General features: G+C 42.0%; 1 protein-coding gene across 6 annotated transcripts in view; it reads left to right on the top strand.

Moving 5' to 3' along the window:
* Nucleotides 1–394: 394 nt before the first annotated feature.
* The window catches only part of HHAT (hedgehog acyltransferase), a 321149-nt gene continuing 297222 nt past the window's right edge, over nucleotides 395–24321 (top strand). Inside the window, exons 1-2 of one of the 6 annotated variants that reach the window (XM_040446368.1) lie at nucleotides 395–515; nucleotides 1561–1634. The gene's annotated coding sequence lies outside the window, so the exon portion shown is untranslated. Of the gene's footprint in view, nucleotides 516–1560; nucleotides 1635–12854; nucleotides 12946–13251; nucleotides 13366–13567; nucleotides 13740–13787; nucleotides 13869–23910; nucleotides 24038–24321 lie in introns of those variants that run through there. The other 5 variants (XM_040446367.1, XM_040446370.1, XM_040446366.1 and 2 more) reach the window with 5 other exon arrangements.

Genomic DNA, 24321 nt, shown 5'->3' on the forward strand with positions numbered 1-24321 from the left:
TGTGCAGGTCTCACGCAACATCCTCACTCTTGGTTCATTCTCAGTAGGCAGTAATGTTAGTAGGCTAACACTTTCTCTGCCAAACAACTGATGATCTAAAAATGATTAAAGGTATTAAGGGAATTCTGCTCCTTATTAACTCTGAGCTCCTTCTAATTAATAGGCGTGAATAACCCATTACTTAACTGTTTTGTAAATTTAGGTGTTTTGATACTGGCTTTTCTTAAACTTCTGTTTTTGCCTCTCTGTTCTGCCCAGTGAGCACCCCGTAAACACGCGCGCGCGCGCGTACACACACACACACACAGACACGCAGTGAGAAGTGGCTGGCTGTCAAGAGTGTCTCTTGCCACCAGCTCCTCCGCACCTACACCAAACAAACAAGGTCTTGTGCGGCCACCTAGTGGAGTCTCTTCGTCACTGCAGGCCCCCGTAGCTTCTGAAGGGAAACTGCAGGCACCGGCTGCTCTGAAGACAGCCCACTTCTTCAAGACGCCTGCGACCCGCCCTGGAAGGTGAGCCAGGAGAGAAAGGAGGGTGGGCACGAGGGCGTGCCCAGCTCTGTCGCTGCTCCACTTCCGCTGGGCTCGGTGGCTGAAGGCTGCCCGTGTGAGGCCTGGCGGCCCAGATCCAGAGGAAGGAAGTGATGTCATGGCTGCCTCCTCAGAGCCGCCTTGGACTAGAGGGTGGGGGTGGGGAGAGTGGCTGAGTGCCAGGGTCAGACACACAGCCCTTGTCTCCTGAGAAAGGTCAGCCTTTGAGAGACTTGTTTAGCAGAGATTCCTCGCCTCAGTTTTGAACTCTCCATTGGAGTCCTTGACAGAATTGCCCCTTGGGCAGAGAAACGGGTAGAGGACACAGAAAAGGAACAGCAAAATGGTGACCAGAGAACAAGGTCTGCAAAACTCAGCAGCCCCTGGACAATGGGGTTTCAGTGACGAGGGGTTTGGGCCATACCATGGAATGAGGCTCCTAGGAGGAGGCACCCTGGAACCATCCCACAGGGTCCCGCATATTTATAGATCTCTGAGTTCTGGGCCCCAAGAAGGAGATGGCACTGGGAGATCAGCTGTGATCAGACACACACCATTACTGACACCTCTCCCAATTTTATACACTCCATCTTGCAGGTGCTGAAATGTGTGGTACCATTGCGTGACATCACCTTTCCTTTGCTAATTTTATGTGTTCACCTGAAAACAAAATGTATCCAATGTGTACCACATTGGAAGTTACCTTTAGCCCTAGTTCCTACCTTTACCCAAAATAGCTCTGCGTGAGCCTTTCTCATGTGCCTGCGAATTCTGCCTGGAGAAACCTTACTTAGGTTTCTCCACTTGAACAGTGTCTCCAAAGAGCAGTTTAGGCTGACCACTCTGTCCTTACCCCACATTCCCATCTGGCTTGCGTCCTAACCATTCCACGCAACTGCTCTTTTAGAGATTGCTCGTGACTTTCTCACTGCCAAATCTGAAGGCCTCGTTAATAATAGCGTGTCAGGTTTGATGTTTTATACAGTCACAGCCCCTGGTATTCAAAGATGTAACTTTATTTTCCTAGAACTGACCTCAGACCGGCATCTCAACCTCCAGTGCCGGCTTGGCAGCAGAAAATGTAGTCTTTCCTAATTCAAGGTAAACTCAGCTGCTTCTGTTTGATTTTTTCGATCCGTTTACAGGCACTAACTCAGGGTATTATGATTCAAAAATAAGCTTTGTTTTCTAGTTCTCTGGGCAGGTCTGTTTTCTACATAATTGTATAGTGCTATGTCTTTTATATTTAACATTTTTCTTGAACGTTTATTCATTTTTTGAGAGACAGAGCACGCGAGCCGGGGAGGGGCAGAGAGAGAGGGAGACATAGAATCTGCAACAGGCTCCAGGCTGTGAGCTGTCAGGACAGAGCCTGACACAGAGCTGGGACCGGTGAACTGAGAGATCATGACCTGAGCCGAAGTTGGTCGCTTAACCGACTGAGCCACCCAGGCGCCCCTTTTCAGTTCTATTTGGCTGGCTCAGGACTTCTTATCCATTCTTCTCGGCGGCCACAGTAACCTTCTAGACCTTTCCCCACTTTGCCAAGGTGCCTGGGGCTCTGGCAGCCACCTTAGACCATGACTACTTTGCTCTTCCAACAGTATTCTGGACATGGCAATTCTCTGAGGAGCTGTTGTTCTCCCTGGGACATTCTGAGAGGAGTGATGCACCTGCCTTCTGCTATAGCATCCCTGGTGATATACAAATTTCATTGGCTGTGACTACAATAGGGAACACAGTTTACGTCATGGCTAAGTACATGCACACAACACAAATGAAACAACAGCTTCATGAAATAATACTTAGCATTACTCCTTGCAGTATACTCTGGTATTTTCTATTCCATTCCATTTCTTTTCTTTTAATGCTGGTTTTAACCCAACAAATAAATGCATTTTATGGTCCAAGAGTAAGTCTCAACCCACAATTTGAAAAACACTGCCCTAATAGTAGGTTTCTATTGTTCCCTTCCCCTGGGGTTTGGCTCATGGGGTGGGCGCGGGGTCCCAAACCAAAACTCAGGAAACAGTTCCACACACATTTTTGTTCTTTCTCAAAATGCACAGCTTTCAGAATAAAAGAAAGTCCTGTCTTTCAAGATGTTGTCTCTACTATGAGTTTAAAATAAATCCATTCAGACATTCAACAGACTTTTTATTTTCAGCTTTTCACTCTCAGTCTGAGAACAATGTGTATAGAATATGACAGAGTGGTAGAGGAAATAGTGTAAGGAAGCACAAGGAAATAAAACCTCACTGAACATTTCCAAGCATTATATGTTCTTTTGGCAGTAGTAATAATCATAGCTAATAGTGACTCAGTGTATATTATGGGTCAGGTACTGTGCTTGGTCTTTTGCATTTATTATTTCAGTTGATCATTATAGTATGTCTATGATATGGCACAAATATTATCCCCATTTTATAAAAAGGAAACAAAAATGAATCTGTCCCTTCCCTGCACACCTGAAGACCATTTCTCATGTCTGTTTCTTTCTTTGTGCTTCATCTATGAAATGAGGGTGGGGGACTAGACTGTATCTTTCAGCTCTAAAAGGGCTCAACTGCCTCGTCAAAGCATGGCTGCTTTCTACTCAGTTTGAAAAGTAATGGTTTTATTGTAAACTGTGTTAGGCCTGCACGTGATCCCTTCTGCAGCTCTCAGTCATTTCCCATCCAGGGCTCCCTAAGCCCTAAAACTCAAGGTCATCCACAATCTTTTCCCAAACTAGAAGGGACTGGGAGTCCTTCCTAGTTCTTGGCAGCCTGCAGACCCTTAACAGAAATGACTGTAGTAATTTCTCCTTTTTTTTTTTTTTTTTTTTCTAAAACACGTATCTATAAAAGGAAGAAAGATGCTTGGGTAATGCAAACAAAAGGCAATTACAAACTATTATTTTTCCTAATTTGGTTAGTTTGTGTATCCAGCAAGCACATATTTATTAAATATATACTAAGCACTATACTACATGCTACTAGTGGTGAACAGGACAGATCAAACTCTCGCCCTTCTGGAGTTTATATTCTAGAGGGACTGGTTTCAGGGGAGGGCAGACATTGGTGCTTTTCAACCTTCTTTTATTTTATTATTATTATTATTTTTTAAGTTTATTTATTTATTTTGAGAGAAAGAGAGAGAGAAAGAGGAGCAGACAGAGGAGAGAGAGAATTCCAGCAGGCCCCTCATTGTCAGTGTAGAGCCCATTGCAGGGCTTGAACTCACAAACTGTGAGATCGTGACCTAAGCTGAAGTCAAGAGTCAGATGCTTAACCGACTGAGCCACCCTGGAGCCCCTCAACCTTCTTTTAAATCACACCTCTGAGCGGTGCCTGGGTGGTTCAGTTTGTTAAGCGTCCGACTTTGGCTCAGGTCATGATCTCGCGGTTCATGAGTTCAAGCCCTGTATCAGGCTCCGTGCTGACAGCTCAGAGCCTGGAGCCTACTTTTGATTCTGTGTATCCCTCTCTCTGCTCTTTCCCAGTCTTTCCCAGCTTGTGCTCTGTCTCCCTCTCTCAAAAATAAATAAACATTAAAAAAAACATTAAATCACACCTCCCAGTAAGAAATACTTTTTGCACAACAATGAAGTACATGCTTTCTCTCCCTCCCCTGCCCCACACAACAGAATCGCTTAACCGACTGAGCCACCCAGGCGCCCCCCACACAACAGAATCGTAAGTGTGGTGGAACAATACTTACTCTTATTACATATAAAAAGCTAAAAACATAAAATATTGTTATCAATCCTTGAATGCAGCATAGAAAAAGTTCCCAAATAAGCAATACAAATCAAGAGTTAGGCAAGATTTTATTTAATGCTCCAGGTGTGCTTGTTTTCTTCTAAGTTTATTCCTTAGGACAAAGACAAATACTTTGTGCATAAACTCATGAGCCTATGTCTGTCCTTTGTATTAATAAGTTTTAAAGGTTGAAGATCCCGGCTCATACATTTGTTTATTGTCAGCGGTAATAATAGCGATGAATTCTTTTTACCTAGCAATGGAAACTCTTCTGTAATCTTACTCTAAAGTCAGGATGCACTTAATGTCTTGTGATCATTTTTTAGTGCAAATGAAGAATAAAGCAGCAATAATTCACTGGCCCCTTTGGGGCACCAAGTTTGGGTCAATGAGTTTCAAAGGGAAAATGTTTTTCTTTCATCTGAAAAAATGTGCCCTAATTTTATAATTTCTTTTCTGGAAAATCATGATCGCAAATTTGAAACTGAGGGGTAAAATATAACAGTATCCTTAACTTTATTTCAGTCCCTGTCTTTATTGATAATTTCTTCTTCAATGTGCTACAGCAGTATTGGGAACAATTAGGAGCTAAGGTGATAGCTTTTAAGTCTTACTTGCCATAACAAAATGTCTTTTGGAATCTTGGGTATGTTTGACTTGCTAAATTACATTGTTTTCTCCCTAAAGTTATAAATGGGAGTTCATTTAAAATATCAATATCAGGGGGCCTGGGTGGCGCAGTCGGTTAAGCGTCCGACTTCAGCCAGGTCACGATCTCGCGGTCCGTGAGTTCGAGCCCCGCATCAGGCTCTGGGCTGATGGCTCAGAGCCTGGAGCCTGTTTCCGATTCTGTGTCTCCCTCTCTCTCTGCCCCTCCCCCGTTCATGCTCTGTCTCTCTCTGTCCCAAAAATAAATAAACGTTACAAAAAAAAAAAATCAATATCATCAGTTAAATATACTAATTCAAAATCCCAAACATGTCTTCAAAAATGAGATTGTGCGCCAAACGAGATTGCTTTTCAACTAGAAAAACATTATTGTCATTTCTGAGTTTATTCACTCTGCCTAAGACTTCCTGTTAGGTCCCCTTAGGACAATCAATGAACTTCAGCATGAGTGTCTGGTTTGCGCCAATCTGAGCAAAGCACATCAATATTTTGTTCAATGAGCTCTCTTTAATGAATTTAATAAACTTCGCCATGGTTTTTCTAACGCTTCCATGAAATTCAGCACAACTATTTCTAGAGATGCCAAGTTTAATTCCTATTGATGCTGATTTCAAAGCACAAGTGTTTTTAGTAGCTTTTAACAAGATTTTAATCGCTCTGTTATGCTTTCTAGCCATATCTGCTGGCTCTGTCACTCATAATTCCTTTACTATTTTTCCAGTTTAATAGATATTGACCAATGAGTCATTTTTTTCCAGTTTTGTAAATATATCTGATCCAGTGTGTGTGAGGTTAAATTTAAACATACAACATCCCTTGTCATCTTGCAGAAACTAGAAATGTTGAATAACTCACAGCATCTGTACTCTTTTCCAGGATGGATCACAAGCTCTATATTGGATTTTAACCACATGAAAAGCATGGCTTTAAATCTTTTTTTTTTTTTTTGAGACAGGGGAGGGACAGAGGGAGGGGGAGAGAGAATCTTAAGTAGGCTCCATACTCAGTGCCTAATTCGGAGTTCAATCCCACAACCCTGGGATCATGACCTGAACTGAAATCAAGAGTCAGATGCTTAACTGACTGAGACACCTAGGCACCCTGAGAAGCATGGCTTTAGAAGTTTCTACGGTTCCACAGATTTAACTAGAAATCGTATTATACCAAAGAGTTGTAAATTTTATTAGCCAACTTCACATTATAAATCACATGTATCATATCTAGTTATATTAGAAGAGTAATTTTTAAACATCTGTATGAGCCATTTTTCTTTTGCTGAACCATATGCAACTAAATCTCATTAACAGTCTGTAGAACTACTAAGAAATTGTGCCAATAATTTTTCGTCCAAAAGGTGTTTGTGGGGCTTGTTGACAAGTCATGTGCTGTTTCTCAGTGTCCTGTTAGTTTTGAAGGGGTCATTACAACATAATGTACTGGGGTTTGTCACTTTTGTTGGATTTTACACAATGAAAAAACATTTAATTTTTTTTATTAAAAATATTTTTTAAAGATTTTTTTTTAATTTTTTTTTCAACGTTTTTATTTATTTTTGGGACAGAGAGAGACAGAGCATGAATGGGGGAGGGGCAGAGAGAGAGGGAGACACAGAATTGGAAACAGGCTCCAGGCTCTGAGCCATCAGCCCAGAGCCCGATGCGGGGCTCGAACTCACGGACCGCGAGATCGTGACCTGGCTGAAGTCGGACGCATAACCGACTGCACCACCCAGGCGCCCCAAGATTTTTTTTTTTAAAGTGATCTCTATACCCAACGTGGGGCTCGAACCCACAATCCCGAGATCAAGACTCGCTGGGGCACCTGGGTGGCTGTCAGTTGAGTGTCTAACTTTGGCTCAGGTCATGATCTCATGGTTCATGGGTTCAAGCCCCATGTCAGGCTCTGTACTGACAGCTCAAAGCCTGGAGCCTGCTTCGATTCTGTGTCTCCCTCTCTCTCTGCCCCTCCCTGCTCACATTCTGTCTCTCTCAAAAATAAACATAAAAAAAAAAAGAGTTGTATGTTCCTTGACTGAGCCAGCCAGGCACCCCTAAAAAGACATTCTGAAGACTTTATAGTCTTGTATCTTCTTTTTTTTTTTTTTTTTAAAGCATGCACCTCAACATTGTCACTCATTACAGGTATAGATATCTGGAGGTTGAACTTGGGCATCCCTCTAATTTTCACTTCATCATCCTTTTTTAAAAGTAAGGAGAAATCCTGTGAAAGAGAAGTTCATGCTAATTTCATAAAATATATATTTGATGCAAACCTGATACATATGTTACTTGGTAATGTCTTTTCAGAAAAAAAAAATGCTTTACAATGAAGTCTGATTAATGTTACTATAAAATATAAATTCTGTTAACTGTCCTGTAATGGTGATGGTCACATTCACATCATATACTAGATAATCAAATGAGATTTTGTTAAAAGATAGAGTTTTCCTGTGTTAGCTGATATTTGTCACAGCCTTCCATTATCTCTCCTAATTCTGTTCAGAGCAATTGGATGCAGTATTTCTGACAAAGTTCACAATTCTTTTTTTGTTTTTGTTTATTTTTAGAGAGAGAGAAAGAGCAAGCAGGGGAGGATCAGAAAGAGAGGGAGAGAGAGAGAGAGAGAGGGAGAGAGAATTGTAAGCAAGCTCCATGCTTACGGCAGAGCCCAATGTAGGGCTCGATCTCACTACCCTGAGCTCATGACCTGAGCCAAAATCAAAAGTCAGATGCTTAACCAACTGAACCACCCAGGTGCCCCCAAAGTTCACAATCCTTTATTAAAATCCAGTGGTGTGTTCTCATATTATCTATTATCTACCCTTTCCTATCATATTTGATTCTCTATTCTCCTCTATTGTATTTTGTTAAAAAAAATTAAGTCTGGTGGGACCCATAGCTTTATTTTACAATCTACTAATATATTATGTCTTGCAAGTACTCTGAATAATGCCGAGTTAGATAATAAATATGTTAAAAAAAGAAACAAGACAAGTTCAGAGAGTGGTAGTGTTCTAGGAGAATATAAAAGAATAATGCAATGAAATAGAAAGTATCTGGGCAGGGGTTAATTTTACCAGGGTGGTCAGGGAAGTGTTCTCAAATAAGATGACATTGAACAGTGCTCTGCATTGTGCAGGCTATTGATATGACTGCATTCTTGAGCATATGTGGGTAGTATGAACTGTATTATTTCAGATGCGCTTATTTACTAGTTGTTTTGTGTATACTTGGTGAGTTCCCAGCTAGGCTGCAACTTCCTGCAAGGCAAGTCTTTTTTGTTTTTTTTTCATTAAAAACAAAAACAAAAACAACCAACAAAAGTCCCCTAGCATTTAGTTTTGTGCTGTGTGTAAAGTAGAGGCTGGACAAAGAAATGCTTGTTTGATGTTGACTACTGGGGATCACCATAAACCAGCGCCAACATCCTTATAGGTGGAACCCTCTGTGCCCCGTGGTGAGGGTTGGGAAAGCCCTTAATGCTTCTCAATAGCTCCACATGAATGCCTGTGCCTGGAACTTCATAATTAGAAATTCTGTCCTTTATCTTTCAGCCTTTATCAATTAAGTCTTAACAACTATTTGTGCCCCTGTTTAAGGGATATTATTTCTATGGCTAAGTCATTGCTGAATTCACAAAGAAGAGTTGGCCTGGCTAATCTTTCCTAAGTACCAGCCCTGCAGTGTGGACAGTGGCTGCCTGTCTGGATAGGATCAGAGAGAAAACACACCCAGTGCAGGCCTGATTGACAATTTGGGATTAAAATAATGGCATAAAAAGTGACTGACCGTTAATTACCCACATTTACATACTAATTTCGATACATTTGTTCTTAAAGAAATACAGATTAGTTTCCCTTTTCAAACTTCAATTTTCATTAATTTTGGTCAATTTATTTTAGCCTCAGTTTGCTTCTCAACTCCAGGGAGGATTCTCTCTGGCTTCACAAAAGCCTTCCAAGGGAAGGCAGCTCTGGCTTTCTGGCCCTGGGAGTGGCTGCTTCAGCTCCAAGTCAGGGAGCCCAGAACTCTGATACTTTTGCTCAAAGGCTGGCGCAGATCTTTGAAAGCCTCATTTCTGCATATGTGTGAAGTATTGGAGAGAAGGGAAGAAAATCCTCCCCTTTTTTCTCCTCCCCTCTAAATAACCCCAACTTTTCTCCTGGTGTTAAGTCCCAGACAATACCCCTCACTCTAAACCCTGGCCTTTAAAAGATGTCTGTGCTTTTCAACAAATGGTGTTGAGAAAACTGCATGCAAAAGATATTCACATGCGAAAGAATAAATTTGGACCTTTACCTTACACCATATACAAAAATTAACTCAAAATGGATCCATCACCAAAACTTAAGAACTAAAACTATAAAACTCTTAGAAGAAAACGTAGGGGGGGGGCGCCTGGGTGGCTCAGTCGGTTAAGCGGCCGACTTTGGCTCAGGTCGTGATCTCACGGTCCGTGGGTTCGAGCCCCGCGTCGGGCTCTGTGCTGACAGCTCGGAGCCTGGAGACTGTTTCAGATTCTGTGTCTCCCTCTCTCTGACCCTCCCCCGTTCATGCTCTGTCTCTCTCTGTCTCAAAAATAAATAAATGTTAAAAAAAAATTTAAAAATAAAAAAAGAAAATGTAGGAGTAGAGCTTCATGACAGTAGATTTAGCAATGATTTCTTGGATATGACACCAAAAGCCCAGGCAAGCAAAGGGAAAAACTACATAAACTGGACTTCATCAAAATTAAAATCTTCTGTGCATCCAAGGACTCAGGCTACAGAGTGAAGGGGCAACCCATGGAAAAGGAGAAAATAGCGGTAAATCGTGTCTCTGATAAGGGGTCAATATCCCAAATAATGGAAAGAACTGCAGCTCAACAACAAAAAGACAAATAATTTGATTAAGAAACAAGCAAAAGACTTGGATAGACATTTCTCCAAAGAAGACATGTAAATGGTCAATAAGCACACGAAAAGATGGTCAACCTCACTAATTATTAGAGAAGTGCAAATCAAAACTACAATGAGATATTACCTCACACCTATTAGGATGGCTGCTATCAAAAAACAAACAAAGCCACAAATAACAGCATTGGTGAGGAGGTGGAGAAATTGGAATCCTTGGGCACTCTTGGTGGGAATGTAAAATGGTGCCCCTGCTATAGAAAATAGTATGGTGATTCCACAAAAAATTAAAAATAGAATTACTATGTGATCCAGCAATTCTGCTTCTGGGTATATATCCAAAAGAATTGGAAACAGAGTCTCAGAGAAGAGATATTTGTATCCCCATGTTCATAGAAGCATGATTCATAACAGCCATAAGGTAGAAAGGACCCAAGTGTCCACCTACAGATAAATGGATAAAAATGTATATACATACAGTGGAACATTATTCAGCCTGAAAGGGAAGGAAATTCTGACATGCTGCAAGGCTAAGTCTTAAGGGCATTATACAAAGTGAAATAAGCCACTCACAAAAGGACAAATGCTGTATGGTTGATGTGTATGAGGTACCTAGAGAAGTCAAATTCAGAGACAGAAAGTTGAATGGGGGCTGCCAGGAGCTGAGGGTAGCAGAGAGTTACTGTTTAATGGGTACAGAGTTGCAAGAGTCTAGAGTTGCATGACATCGTGAATGAATTTAACACTACTGAACTGTACCCTTACAAATGGTTAAGATGGTAAATGTTATGTGTGTATTTTACTACCAAAAAAATAAAAAATAAAAAGGTCAATGCTATTAAGCTTGTCCCTTTTCAGAACGTAATTCAAGGGGAGAAAAACCCAAGGCCTCATATGACTTGCTGAATTTTATGAAATATTTATGGCACTTTAATTTGCATACACTTATGTGATTGACTAAGTTGAGAAATTCAGCACAGGACTAGCAATTGGCTAAGGATAGTCCCTAGGTTAACAGATAACATGCAGAGTTTGTTAAGGTGTTTATCTTTAGGGAAAATGTTTTAAGGAGATTTTAATATTTAGACAGCCTCAACATTCAGTATATGATTATGTAAAAGTGAGATTCTAGAGTCCATAAGACTAACTTTATGGTAAGAAAAGTTTTTTGTTTGTTTTTTTCAGGGGTAACACATTAATCTTCTATTATAAAATTAATTTGTGTTTAATAAAAAATGTGGAAAAATTAAAAATAAAGCAAGTCCCACCACCCAAATTTAACCTTATTTCCTTTCTAGTCATTTCCAGTCTTTTTTCCACACACAGCTTTAAAAAAATATATAGTCTGGTCATATTATACATGAACAGTAACCATTATTTAAAAAAACCTGTGTATCTAGTAGATTGAAGAGTGCATATATTTTAGTTTAATTTCTACTTCTTTATTTTTGGAAAATTCAGATACATTATCATATATTTTCCTTGTGATTAAATAAATTAAATGATAGAAGTTAAAACTAAAATCTTTGTTCACAAAGAGCATTTTTCTACATTATGTATAATTTCCTTTGGATTTATTCCCATAAACAGAATTCAAAAAGTTTAAACATTAGAAGTTTTGATACATTTGAAGGGCTTTGATATTACCAAATTCATTACCTACCTAAAAAGTTGTGTGTGAGTGCTAGCCCACAGCACCTTTGCCAGTCTTTAATGTCATTTATTAATTTTTGCCAAGTTGGTATGTGAAAATGTGTTATTTTACTTTGCATTTCTTGAAGCTTTTTGCAATATAGTTGTTTCCTAATTGTATATCCCAACTATTTTTTTTAATGGATTCTTTATTTCTGTGACTTGCTCATCTGCAATTGACTTCAAATGAGTTCCTATTTAATCCATATATAATACTAACACTCTGTATCATAGTGCCTGCAAATACTTTTCCTAGTCTATTGCTTCCCTTTACTTTTTGACTATTTTTGACTGATGTTTCTAATTAACCTAGGATTACATCTGCCTTTATTTATTTATTTATTTATTTATTTATTTATTTATTTCAGGTGAATATGTTGTGTAGAAAGGGGTTAAGTGTAAATGACAGGGAACCTACATTATTGTCTGCTAATGTCATTTAGAAATAAGGTAGGAATCTCATTCCTGTCCCTGAGTCTGCCACTACCTGAGCTGTTACTCTATCACTCTCTTCTGTGAGAGTGTGGGTTCCCAGATAAAATGCCCAATTAAACTGAATTTCAGATGAACAACGAATACTTTTTAAAGTGTGAGTATATCCCAAATGTTGCATGGGCCATACTGATTCTACAAAAGTATTGGCTGTTCATCTGAAATTCAATTTTAATTGGGCAGCCTGTGTTTTTATTTGATACATCTGGCACTTCTACTTGGGGCTAGAATATTAACACCTGCTTACCTAACACCATCATATATTAGCCGTTGGGAACAGGGATGGTGGGAGCTGAAAGAGAGGATAGTTCCTGTTCTGAGAGAGTTTATACTCTAGTTTCTCAGAGAATTTTGCAATCAGAAAGATAACCTCCTGGACTATTTCAATGACTGCTAGATTAGTTAGAGTCTCTGTGTTTCCCTGCTGCCTAAGGCAGAGTTATCCACATTTACATAGAGCCACCTGAGACACCCCTTCCCTGGGGAGTCTGATTCCATTGGTTCGAAGAGGGATCCAGAAGCCTCTGATTTTAACAAGAGTCCAGGTGATTCTCTTGTTCAGGTAAATCTGTGCAACTCTGGCAGACTTGGCGTCTTCTGGGTAACAGCGCTCAGAAGTCGCTTCTAGTTTTTATAGCCCATTCTAAAGCACTGGCATACAGTTTTGCAGTGGTGATTATCTTCGTAAATTGCTTTACAGGTGATACCGTTCATCCCATTCGGTCTTTACTTATTCTCCAGGAAAGCAGGGGAGCTTATTTCCGCTAGACGGAGGAAGGCTGGGAGGCTCACAGGGGCTGAGTTCACCCGGCAAGAGGGTCAAGCAGCCGGGCCGCAAAGGCCGCCCTCTTTCCACTCCACCAAGCCACCTCCTCTCGCCCGTGGGGATCACTGGGCTGGATTTAGAGCCCACCTGGAGTTTCAGGTGACTTCCGCTCCGAAAGTGCTAGCCTGCAACTAGCAAACGGTTAGGGGACAGGCCAGCGCGCCGCTCAGCACAGGAACCCGGGCCCTCCCCGCGCGGGCGAGCCGGGGAGTTCGGGGGTCCCCCTCCGTCGGAGCCCCGCACACCCCGAGACGAGAGGCGGGCCGTCCCCGTTCCCGGAGCGCCGCGCGTGTCCGAGCCGGGCCGCCAGGAGCCGAGGGCGCGCGGGCGCGGCGGCGGGGGCGCGCTCTCCGAGCACGTGCGCCGGGCAGCTCCTCCAACCGCCGCTCCCGGGGAAGAGGGCGGCTTCCCGGGAAGCGGGCCGCCGCCGCAGCCGCCGGGACTCGGAAGTGCCGAGAGGGTTGTTGGGGACTCGTGGCGCGCGTGAACGCCGCCGCCGCTGCCCGGGACAGCCCGGAGGTTGGTAGCCGGGGACCGCAGCGGGTCCCGGGGAGGTTAGGTGTTGACTTTCGTGCTTCGGCGTACTCCCTTGAGAAACAAATGCTCCAGGAGCTTTCCGTTTCCTACTCGGGTTCCTGCTTCCGCGCCCGGGGGCGGGGCAGAGGAGGCTCCCTGTCGCGCGGTGGAGACAAAGGCGGCGGGCCCTGCGCCCCGTGCCAGGCCGGCCTCCGGGCGCGGTGGCGGGGCTCCCGCAGGCCCCGCTGAGTCCGCGCACGTCCCCGCCAGCGGCTTCTCCCCGGGCTTGGTCCCCGGTTCCCGCTGGTCTCCTCGGCGGTGTTAGACGTGCGCCTGCCCTACTGCTGCGGCTCCAGTGCCCGCCCCCGCACCCCAAAGTTAGAGATTTATTTTGCTTTCTATTCTTCAGACTCAGTTTCCCTCTTCGAAGTCTAGCTTCCAGGGGCACCGGTCTTTACTTGGAAAGACCCTCCTCTCCGCAGTTCTCACCAAAGTGGGCAGGCCAGGTACTGGGGTGGCCTTGGTGTTAGGAAATGTGCTGCTTCCTTGGTTCCTGGCTCTTGGATCAGGGCCAACTAGAAGTTGGCGTCCTCGGTGGTTTGCATTTTATGGAAATGAGACTCAGTATTTCTATGTTGTATTCCTCATTCATTCGCAGAGCTAGGCACTTAGGTGCTAACAAGTACTTACTTGATTAAGTGCGATGGGAACATGAGAAGAAGGGCTTCACTGAGGAGGTGGTGGTTTTTATAAGTACAGTGTTTTTTTTTTTCTTCCATTCGTAATGCTCCATCTTTCCTGTAATAATTCTCACTTTTCTCTGTGGCAGTCCCTGTAATTAGTAGAGGATAGGGACGGTCAGTTCTGACCTGAACGATTCAACTAATATTAACAATGACGATGCGCTTGTCAGGTGCTTTAAACCCATTATTTTGAAACCTTAAAACCACTGGGGAGGATAGATGGTGTTATCCCTTTTCACAGCAGAAGAAAAGACTCGGAGGAGATGTCAGTGGCACAAACTAGTAAATTTCAGGGCCGAGTTTTACACTCCCTTTTCTAGATCAAAGCCTGTACTGTATCTACTGCTTATTTTGCTCCCTCCTTGGGAAGCAGGTTAGATAGACTAATTTGAGGTGAAGGCCAAGTCTCTGGAGAGAGCAGTTATTATTGTGGGAGGCTAGATGTTTGTGGGAACTCTGGTAACATCAGGAACTAGCCAGCCTAGGTGGTACTTATCAGTGTGTTTCCTGCTTGCAGCTCAGGGCCTGGCTAAGGTGAGGTGCTCCTTAATTGTTGCACTAGAGTTCCTAACTTAGGGTGAAATCCTTGATTCCTTGTAGATTTCCCCCCCTTTTTTGTGGGGGAGGGTTGCCATGGACCTTTTTGGAGTTAGGGGAAGCCAATTTAAAAAAAAAAAAAATGTTTATTTTTTTGAGAGCGAGGGAGACAATCCCAGGCAGGCTCTGTGCTGTCGGTGCTGAGCCTGATGCAGGGCTCAAACTCATGAATCATGACCTGAGCTGAAACCAAGAGTCAGATGTTTAACCCATTGGGCCCCCCAGGCACCCCTGGAGAAGCCAATTTTCAAATTATTTTTTGAATGTTTGTTTATTTTTGAAGGAGAGAGAGGCAGAGTGTGAGCAGGGGAGAAGCAGAGAGAAAGGGAGACACAGAATCCAAAGTGGGCTTCAGGCTCTGAGCTGTCAGCATAGAGCCCCACGCAGGGCTCAAACTCGCAAACCATGAGATCATGCCCTGAGCCAAAGTCGGATGCTTGACCGACTGAGCCACCCAGGCTCCCCTAGAAAAAAAAAATTTTTTTTAAATGCTTCCCCCACCCTCCCCGGGGGGGGGGGACAGAGAGAGAGGGAGACACAGAATCCAAAGCAGGCTGAAGGCTCCAAGCGGTCAGCACAGAGCCTGATGTGAGTCTTGAACTCAAACTGCTAGATCATGATCTGAGCTGAAGCTGGGCATTCAACCGAGTCCTTCAGGTGGACTGGAGGTGCACTAAATGATATTTTGAGGTATTTGCAGCAGGTGCACTGTGGTATGAAGGTATCTGACTTTTACTGGTGACGAAGTTGCCAGAACTGTTCTTATTAGTATAGTTTGTTGTCCACGTATATAGTAAATGAAATCCTGCATTTCAGTTAGAGGTTCATGAAAATAAAGATGTATGAGAGAATTATAGGTTCATGGCCCCCTGAATTTTCCCTATGGCCACCTTGGAGGTGGGTATCCTAGGTTACAAACCCTACTTGGTGTTTTTCTTCTCAGTGCTTGCTGGCCACCCTAGAGCATTATAAATGCCTATTAACTTTCAGTTAGTGTCTCCTTTTACTCAGGTGTGTTTGTTTCTGGTGATAAAAGCTGTTGCGAGGGAATTGCCGGATTGTTTACATACTCCACTTGCTCTGCCTCTTCTATGGATAATGCTGCTGGAGAATATTCTTGTGATAGTGGATGTGTGTCATATAGTACAGGAGAGGTTATTTAAAAAAAAATTTTTTTTTGTTTATTCATCTTAGAGAGCATGAACAGGGGAGGGGCAGAGAGAGAGAGAGAGAGAGAGGTAGACACAGAATCCGAAGCATGCTCCAGGCTCTGAGCTGTCAGCACAGAGCCCCATGCGGGGCTCCAAACTCACAAACCATAAGATGTGAGTGACTCACGCCCAACCGACTGAGCCACCCAGGCACCCCCAGGGGAGGTTTTGTTGTTGTTGTTGTTTTTTGGTTTTTGGTTTTTTTTTTGAGAGTGGGTATGAACCTTAATGGTGTATGATATTACCAGTGCCAGAGAAGAAAAAGGTGTTATCACTGTATATTCCACAGACATGTAAAAGATTTTAAGATGTTTTTGTGAATAGTTTTGGTAATGGCTGAAAATTCAGATGAAATGGGCCTTAAAAATGTTTTATTATTTATATATATGTACACACACACAGAGCGTGCACACATACGCGTGCATGAGTGCACATGCACAAGCAGGGGAGAGGGGCAGAGGAAGAGAAAGAATTCCAAGCAGGGGGTTGACATGTGTCTCTACCCCATGACCCTAGGATCATGACCTGAGCCTCAATCAAGAGTTGGCCACTCAACCAACTGAGCCACCCAGGCACCCCGAAATGGGCACTTTTTAATAAAACACCTTATCTAAGACATGATAACAGCTGAATACTCCTGTATCTATTAAAGAAATGACATTTGGAGTTAAAATCCTTTCCAAAGCAAAATTTCTGAGCCTACATGGCTTTATAAGGGAAATATTACAAACATTAAAAAAAAAAAAAAGAAAAAGAGGGAACACTCCCTGGTTGCTTTTATGAGGCCAGCATAACCTTGTTACTAAAGCTTGATAAGGACATTACAAGAAAATTACAGGCCATAGTCCCACAGAAAAGATGCAAAATGATGTATTGGTAAATCAAATCTAACAGTCTGAGAAGGATACTAAACCGTGACCAATTTGGACTTATTCTAGGAATGTAAACTTTGGCTAACATTAGAAAATAAATGTAATTTAACCACATTCAAATAAAGAGAAAAAATATTTGACAAAATCCAACACTGATACATGATAACTTTCTGCAAGCTAAAACATTGTGAACAATTAAAGATTTAAATAAAATGGAGGGTATGTCGTTGCTCTGAAAATAAATTTACAGCTTTAGTACAGTCCCAGTCACAATTCTAGCAGATTTCTTAAAAAGAGAAGTTGATAAGCCAGTTCTAAAATTTATTTGGAAATTCTGGGCAATCTAAGAAACAAATTTGGACGACTAGATCAATGTGTTATGTTAATATGGTATTGGCACAATGCTGGGCAGACCATGGAACTGAGTAGAGAATCCATAATCAGGCTCACACGTGTGGTTTGTTGCAAAAGTGACAACACAGTGCAGTGGAGAAACGATGGCCAGTTTGGTGAATAATGCTGGGCCAATTGGATCTTCATATGGACAAAATGAATCTTAATCATGTCATCCCATATGCAAACATTAATCAAGCTGTATCTTACACCTAAATGTGAAAGCTGAAATAATAAAATTTCTAGAAGGAAGCAACGTAAAATATCTTCATTACCTAGGGACAGTCAAAGATTTATTGAATAGTACACAAAATGGAAAATATTGGTAAGAACTTCTGTTCATCTAAAGAATCCATAAGGGGAGTGAGCAGGCAAGCTCGGGAATAGGTGAAAATATTTGTAATACATATATCCAATAAAGAACTTATACCCAGAATTTAGAAACAACTTCTACAAATCATTGAGAAAAAAATGGACAGCCCAGTAGAAAAATGGGCAAGTCACTTCCTTAACGAAGATCTCCCAATTCTTAAACACATGAAAAGAGGGTTAACTGCATTAGTAATTAGGGAAATGCAAATTAAAATTAGAGTGGGCCATCACTCTCTACTCACCAGAGTGGTTAAAAGCAGACTGTGAAGGGCGCCTAGGTGGCTCAGTTGGTTAAGTGTCTGACATTGGCTGAGGTCATGATCTTGCCATTCCTGAGTTGGAGCCCCATATTGGTCTCTGCGCTGACAGTTCAGAGCCTGGAGCCTGCTCCGGATTTTCTCTCTCTGCCCCTCCCCTGCCTGTGCTCTCTCTCTTAAATATTAAAAAAAAAAAAAAACGTAGACTAAGTACAGGCTTCCCTCAATATCTGAAAGCAGATTGTTCTTGTGAAATCTTTTGTAACCTGAAGCGAAGAAGCAATTAACCATTAATTTATATGGAAAAATTTTTGAGCATTCCCAGACCCCCAAAATAACCCCTTTTAGGCTTTTTCTTAAAAAAAATTTTTTTTTTAATGTTTATTTTTGAGAGTGAAAGAACACATGCACACAAGCAGGAGTGGGGCAGAGAGAAAGGCAGAGAGAATCTGAAGCAGGCTCCAGGCTCTGAGCTGTCAGCACAGAGCCTGACATGGGGCTCAAACTCAGGAGCTGTGAGATCATGACATGAGTGGAAGTTGGATGCCCAGCCAACTGAGCCACCCAGGTGCCTCTAGGCATTTCTGGTACCTTAGGACACATTTTGCTAGTGAATGCATGAAGTAAATCAAGATCGAGCACAGATGCCCACAGATAGAATTCAAAGCTCTGATGGCATGATGCTGAGATGCTCAGTGTAGTTCCCTGGGAAGGAGCTTGAGGGGGGCCACTTTTGCTGCTTGGGGTGCTTGGCTGCAAAACAAACACAATGCCATTTTCTCTTTTTGCCTTTTTTTCGTAAAAGTGAAAATCTTCTTGAGATTTCTTTTGGTTAACAAAAACGGGTACTAATGTAGGTCTTTTGTAAAAGTGGAGTGGCATAACCTGAACTTTCAAAAAGTGGGGGATACCTGTCCTGGTTGGGTAATGGGTGAACTGGAACTCTCATATGTTGCTGATGGGTATGGCAATTAGCGCAAATGTTCTGGAAATTGGTGTATCATTTACTAAAGCTAGACATACACATCTCCTATGACCCAGCTGCTCCATCCTCAGATAAACACAGTAGTAAAGGCATATATATGTGTGCTGAAAGACGTGTAAGAGGATGGACAGAACAGTACTATTCATACTGGCCCCAAGTTGGAAACAACCCACATGTTCATCAACAGTAGAATGGATAAATGCAGAGTAGTTTATAGAGTGGAATACTCTTTAGTAATGAGGATGAACAGATTATTGACTCATATACAACATGGATGAGCCTCCCATATCGCTGAACAAAAAGAGGGGCGCCTGGGTGTCTCAGGTGGTTAGGCAACTGACTCTTGATTTTAGCTCAGGTCATGATCTTAGGGTTCGTGAGGTCAAGCCCCACGTGGGGCTCTACGCTGCCAGTATGGAACCTACTTGGGATTCTCTCTCTCCCTCCCTGACCCCTCTGTCTACTCCTTCCAGTTTCTGCATGCTCACTGTCTGTCTCTCTCTATCAAAAATAAATAAACTTAAAAAAATATATAGAGAAGAGCTGAACAAAAAGGAAATAGACACAACAGAGTAAATGCTATGTAATTTTATTTATATGAAGTTCAAAGCCAGGCACAACTGAATAAACTAGGACGATAGGAGTCAGGCTCATGGTGACCTTTAGTGGAGTTACAGGAAAGGACACACAGGACTTTTGAAGCATTTTGCTTTTAATCTGAAGGCAATTACTGGAGTGAGTCTGCTTTTTGAAAGTCTTATTTTTAATTTAAGTACATTTTAATACAAAGTTTACTTAAAATAGTGTATTATAAAATTTTTGATTCATTCAGATGCCCCTAATCTGGGGAGTGTAAGACACAGTTGGCATGACTCTTATTGATTAAAAAGGCTCAAAACAGGTTGAGAATTTTCAGTGGAGACAGTATAATATCACATCAGTAGCTTTTGTGAACTAGGGATTTATAAAAGTGACTCCTTTTTGGCAGTCTTTAACAGCAGAGGTATGGCTTAATGGCAGTTCATATAAAAAGACTTAGAGCTCTGTTTGATATTAAGACTGATATCAGTGTGAGGTGGAAACTAAAAAATGTCAAGTTGAGAACTGAATGCAAAATTTTGTTTTAGATTTAATTTTCTGACAATTTAAGTTTATAGCAGATTAAAAATATTCTGATTTTTGAGGTGCCTGGGTGGCTCATTTGGTTAGGTGTCCATCAGACACTTGATCTCAGCCCAGGTCTTTATCTCAGGGTTGTGAGTTCAAGCCCCACACTGGGCAGGAAGCCCACTTAAAAAAAAAAAAATTCTGATTTTTTTAAATGTAAATCCTTTCAGTTAGATACTTTTCTCCCAAGTGTCAGGTGTGTTATGTTTCCTATTGTTTCTGTAACAAACTACTACAAATTTAGTGGCTTAAAACAACCCAAGGTTATTACCTTGCGATTCTGAAGGTCGGGAGTCCAAAATGGCTGGGCAGGGCTGCTGTTCCTTCTGGAGGCTCAAGGGGAGACTTTGCTTTGCTTTGCTTGTGGTCCCTTACTCTGACCCTCCCAGAAGGACACTTGTGACTGCATTGGGTCTTTGTGGATAATCAGGGATAATGTCCTCATCTTTAACTTAATGATGGCTGCAAAATACCTTTGATCTGTAAGGAAGTATATTTACAGGTTCCAGGGATTAGCACGTGGGCATTTCTGGGAGAGCCCTATTTGGGGGATCTCACAGATGGGATTTTATATTTTGTCTTCATAAATAGCACAGTCCCTGAATCTCAGGAGCTCACTGATATGTGTTGAATGAAGAAATGCATCTAAGACTTCATTATTTGAAGTGTGGTTTCTGGAAGAATAGAAGTGATGGTCTTGCCCTACTCTGTGCCACATCTGGAGTTTTAAGTTCAGGTCTAGGTACCCATACTATAAAGAGACAATTGACTGAATAGTAAAGGGTCTAGGAACCAAGTCACTGAAGAAATGATTGAAGGAATCATGGATGTGTGCCCTGGGAGACGGTTTGGGATGGAGTGTGTGTCATTAATTGTCTTTAAATATTCAAAGGAGTATTATTGGAGAGAAGAATTAAGCCTTTTTAGTATAAGAACAATAACATTAAAAACAAAAAGAATAGCATTTTAGAACTTACTATGCCCAAGGCACTGTTTATCTCTTTGTAAATTCATTTAATCCTCACAGCATCCCTTGAGGGGTGCTGATATCCCTGTTTATAGAGCAGGAAATTGAGGCACAGAGAGGTTAGCAACTTGTCCTAGGGCATACAGCTGGAAGTAGCAAAGCTGGGATTTGGACTTTGGCATTTGGCATTCTGACTCCAGAGCCATCTCTAAATCCTCTTGTGACCCTGCCTCCATGCCTTTGGTTCCAGAAGGTACAATCAGACTAAGTGGCAGAAGGTTTTTTAAAAATAGAGGGGATGGTTTTTGACAGTTTGAGGAAACAGCAGGATAATAATCAGGACCTCTTAGAAAATGTTTCCCTGCCTCATGATGTTATGGGAAATAGGTAGGTTATAGTAAAAGGAATTCCCAAACTGGCTAGAGATGAAACCAGATGGCCGTAGGGGCCCTACTGATTTTGAAATTCTGATCTGGGGAACATATATATTTTTTTTCATTTTATATACAAATAACAACTTTTGTGACATGTACTAAAGCTCCCTTTGAACTGTAGTTTTCCCACTAACTTTCCGGAATTGATGTATTAGTAACTCTGACATACTGGAATGGTAGGCTGTGTCCCTGTCCCCTCTGAAGTTGTCATTGCTGTGCTCTCAAAATTAGATGGAATCGCTCTTCTCTTCCTGCTTGGGTCTGAACTGGTCTTTTGACCAAGAAAGGCTTTGTGAATTCTGGAGGCTGCACCTTAAGAGACCTTGCCCCACTTGCCTTTGATCTTTTGAACCCCTGAAGCCACTGTGCTGTGAAGGGTCAGGCCTACTGAGTGCCCACGTGGAGAGGCGCTGCCCGTAGCTGACAGCGGGCACCTGATGCTAGACACGGGTGAGGTCATCTTGGCCCCTCCGGTCCCTGTTGAGCTGTGTGGTGACTTAGTTACGTGAGTGATGCCTGGTAAGATCAGCAGAATTGCTTGGATTGCCGTCCCAAAGAATCATGACGAAAATGGGTCTTTGTCGTTTTAAGCCGCTACGTGTGATACGAAACCGATACATGAGGTTTTGGTGCATACTTGGAACTAGTGTGTGTATTTAAAAATACTCTGTGATTAGACATTCTGCCCAGTCCAGCAGACCTCCTCCAACCCACCTAATCATCCCCCTGTGTTAGTGAAGGTTTTTTTTGGGTTTGGAGAAGTGTTTTTTTCATTAGTGTTACACGAGTAAAAGGAAAGACTCTTTGGAAGACTCTTATGTAGGGTTTGGGGAAAACTGATGTGAGAAGACACGGTGTGTCTGGATTTGGTTTCCTGGTGAGAGCCTTGTAATTTATGTTCTGCAAAATAAGTTTCTGTTTCATCAAATGGGACCCTAGAAAAGAGCAAGTCTCATAACAGTTATTCCCACTGTGTTAGAATATTGCCCTACTATTTCATTTTCTTCAAAGCCATCGTCATTTCAGTGTGCACATGCTCTTTTTACTTTTACTACTTTGTGACTTCTAGAGTGCTAAATTTGTTCCTAAATTTAGAATGATTTCAATTTTACTCGGCCCTTATCTCTGTGTAACTGCTGACTCCCCCTTCTTATATCTGAGTAAATTGGTTTGGTTTAGTTTGTCTTCTTCAGTCAATCTTTTAAGGAATGTACAAGCTAGATGGTTCGGGTGTATTTTGATTACATCTAGTTGATTTACAAATTTTCTTTTCTTCCTAAAGGGAGTATCTAATTACATATAACTTTAAAATTTTCTTTTGCTTGTGTGTAGCTTGTATTCCCTTCTAGCTTTCCTGACAGATTGGTTTCATCATAGACCTTGAAAAAAAAAAATGAATCTGGTGCACTCTGTAAGAATAGGGAGGTGGCTGAGGGAAGGCTCTGGGGTTGGACTTGGTGGGTATGAAGCTAAGCTCTGCTGCTTATTAGCTGTGTGATCTGGGGCAAGTTTCTTGACCTTTCTGGGCTTTGGTTTAGTTTGCTTGTGTTAAATGAGGATACCAGAAGTAGCAATCTCAAAAAGTTGTTGTGACGATTGGCTAATCCTTGTAAATTTCTTTCTTAGCATAGATAACCTGTAACTGGCACTTATTATAGTACAGCTGTTACCGAACTATAAGAAAAGCCATTAGAGGAAGATTTCAGTTTTAGGACATGGAGCAACAGTTAGTTGGTAGAAGTGATCGTGGTGACGCTGGTATCTAAGGATTGTTAGCTCAGTGTTAAGAGTGCTGTGTTAAAGTCCTCTGGTGCATGTGGATATGTGGTTATAGCTCATTCAGTGCTAGGTATCAAGACCGAGGAGCAGGAGACGTTTGAAATGGAAGTGGTTGTCGAATCCATTTGTTGCATGCATCAAAAATAAAGATACATTTGAAGTGGTATTGGAAATCGCTGGGGCAAAGCATCTTACACAAGTTATGTTTATGCACAGTTTGGGGTTTGGCATAGTGAGCTATGCTTCTCTGCCAAGATTAAGGAATAGGATTTCTGCCTGTAAAAGCGGAGCTGAGAAGTTGGGTTCTCGTTTTTTGTTCCTCACTGGCTGTTCTGTGTGCTTGGGGAGATCGCTGCCTCCTCCCTACCCCGCCCCCCCAAACAGGATTCTGATTCCTGAAAAAGAGCTAACAGTTAGCCCTCCTGGTGAGGATTAGAGTAGATGGTATCTTTGAAAGCAGGTGGAGTGTTAAATTACAAAGTAAATGCAAATGTGAGTTACTTTGGTATAGAAAAAACTGTTAGCTGAGGAATTCTTGCCTTTTTACAGCGAAGATTTTATTCTGTGGGTCTCTTGAGTTCTACAGTCCCCAGATAAATACTTCTTTCGAATGCCCAGCCTCAGGGGCTCTTGCACCCCAATATGTAGGTAAAGTTCCTTGTTACTCCAGTCTAACTTCTTTCCCTTTGATCCCAGAGAAACCTGCTGCGATTTCCTTCCAACACCTAATGTTAAATGTCCTTTCTACCTCTTTGTCTTCCTTTACCTCAGATATCTTCCTATCATCAATAATACTTAGCCGTGAGACACTCTGGTCTCCCAGCTTGGAGTTGCTGTTCTGTGTTCGTGGTTTTCCTCTTCTTTAATCCTCCTGCCTCCTGGACTAATTTCAAGCCAGGTACGACTTAATTTTCCTTTGTGTTGCTTGGTTCTAGCACTTTCTCTGTACTTCCTCCCCAATTGCTGCCCTCTCTGCCTCTACACTACCACAGCGTCAAAGGACTTCTTCCTGAAGCGTCACTCAAAGAGTTCGATTGGTTTGCAAGCCTGAGGTTTCTTCAGCAAATCAAATCCAAATTTGTAATCCTGTATGTTTAAGGCCCTCTGCCACATGACTCTTGCTTTCCCTTCACCCCCACTAGCTACATTTTTGCTTCTTCATAGTCCTGACCAATATTCCCG

Source organism: Herpailurus yagouaroundi, unplaced genomic scaffold, assembly GCF_014898765.1.
Source record: "Herpailurus yagouaroundi ecotype Mexico unplaced genomic scaffold, PumYag 195, whole genome shotgun sequence".
Classification (NCBI taxonomy): Eukaryota; Metazoa; Chordata; class Mammalia; order Carnivora; family Felidae; genus Herpailurus; species Herpailurus yagouaroundi.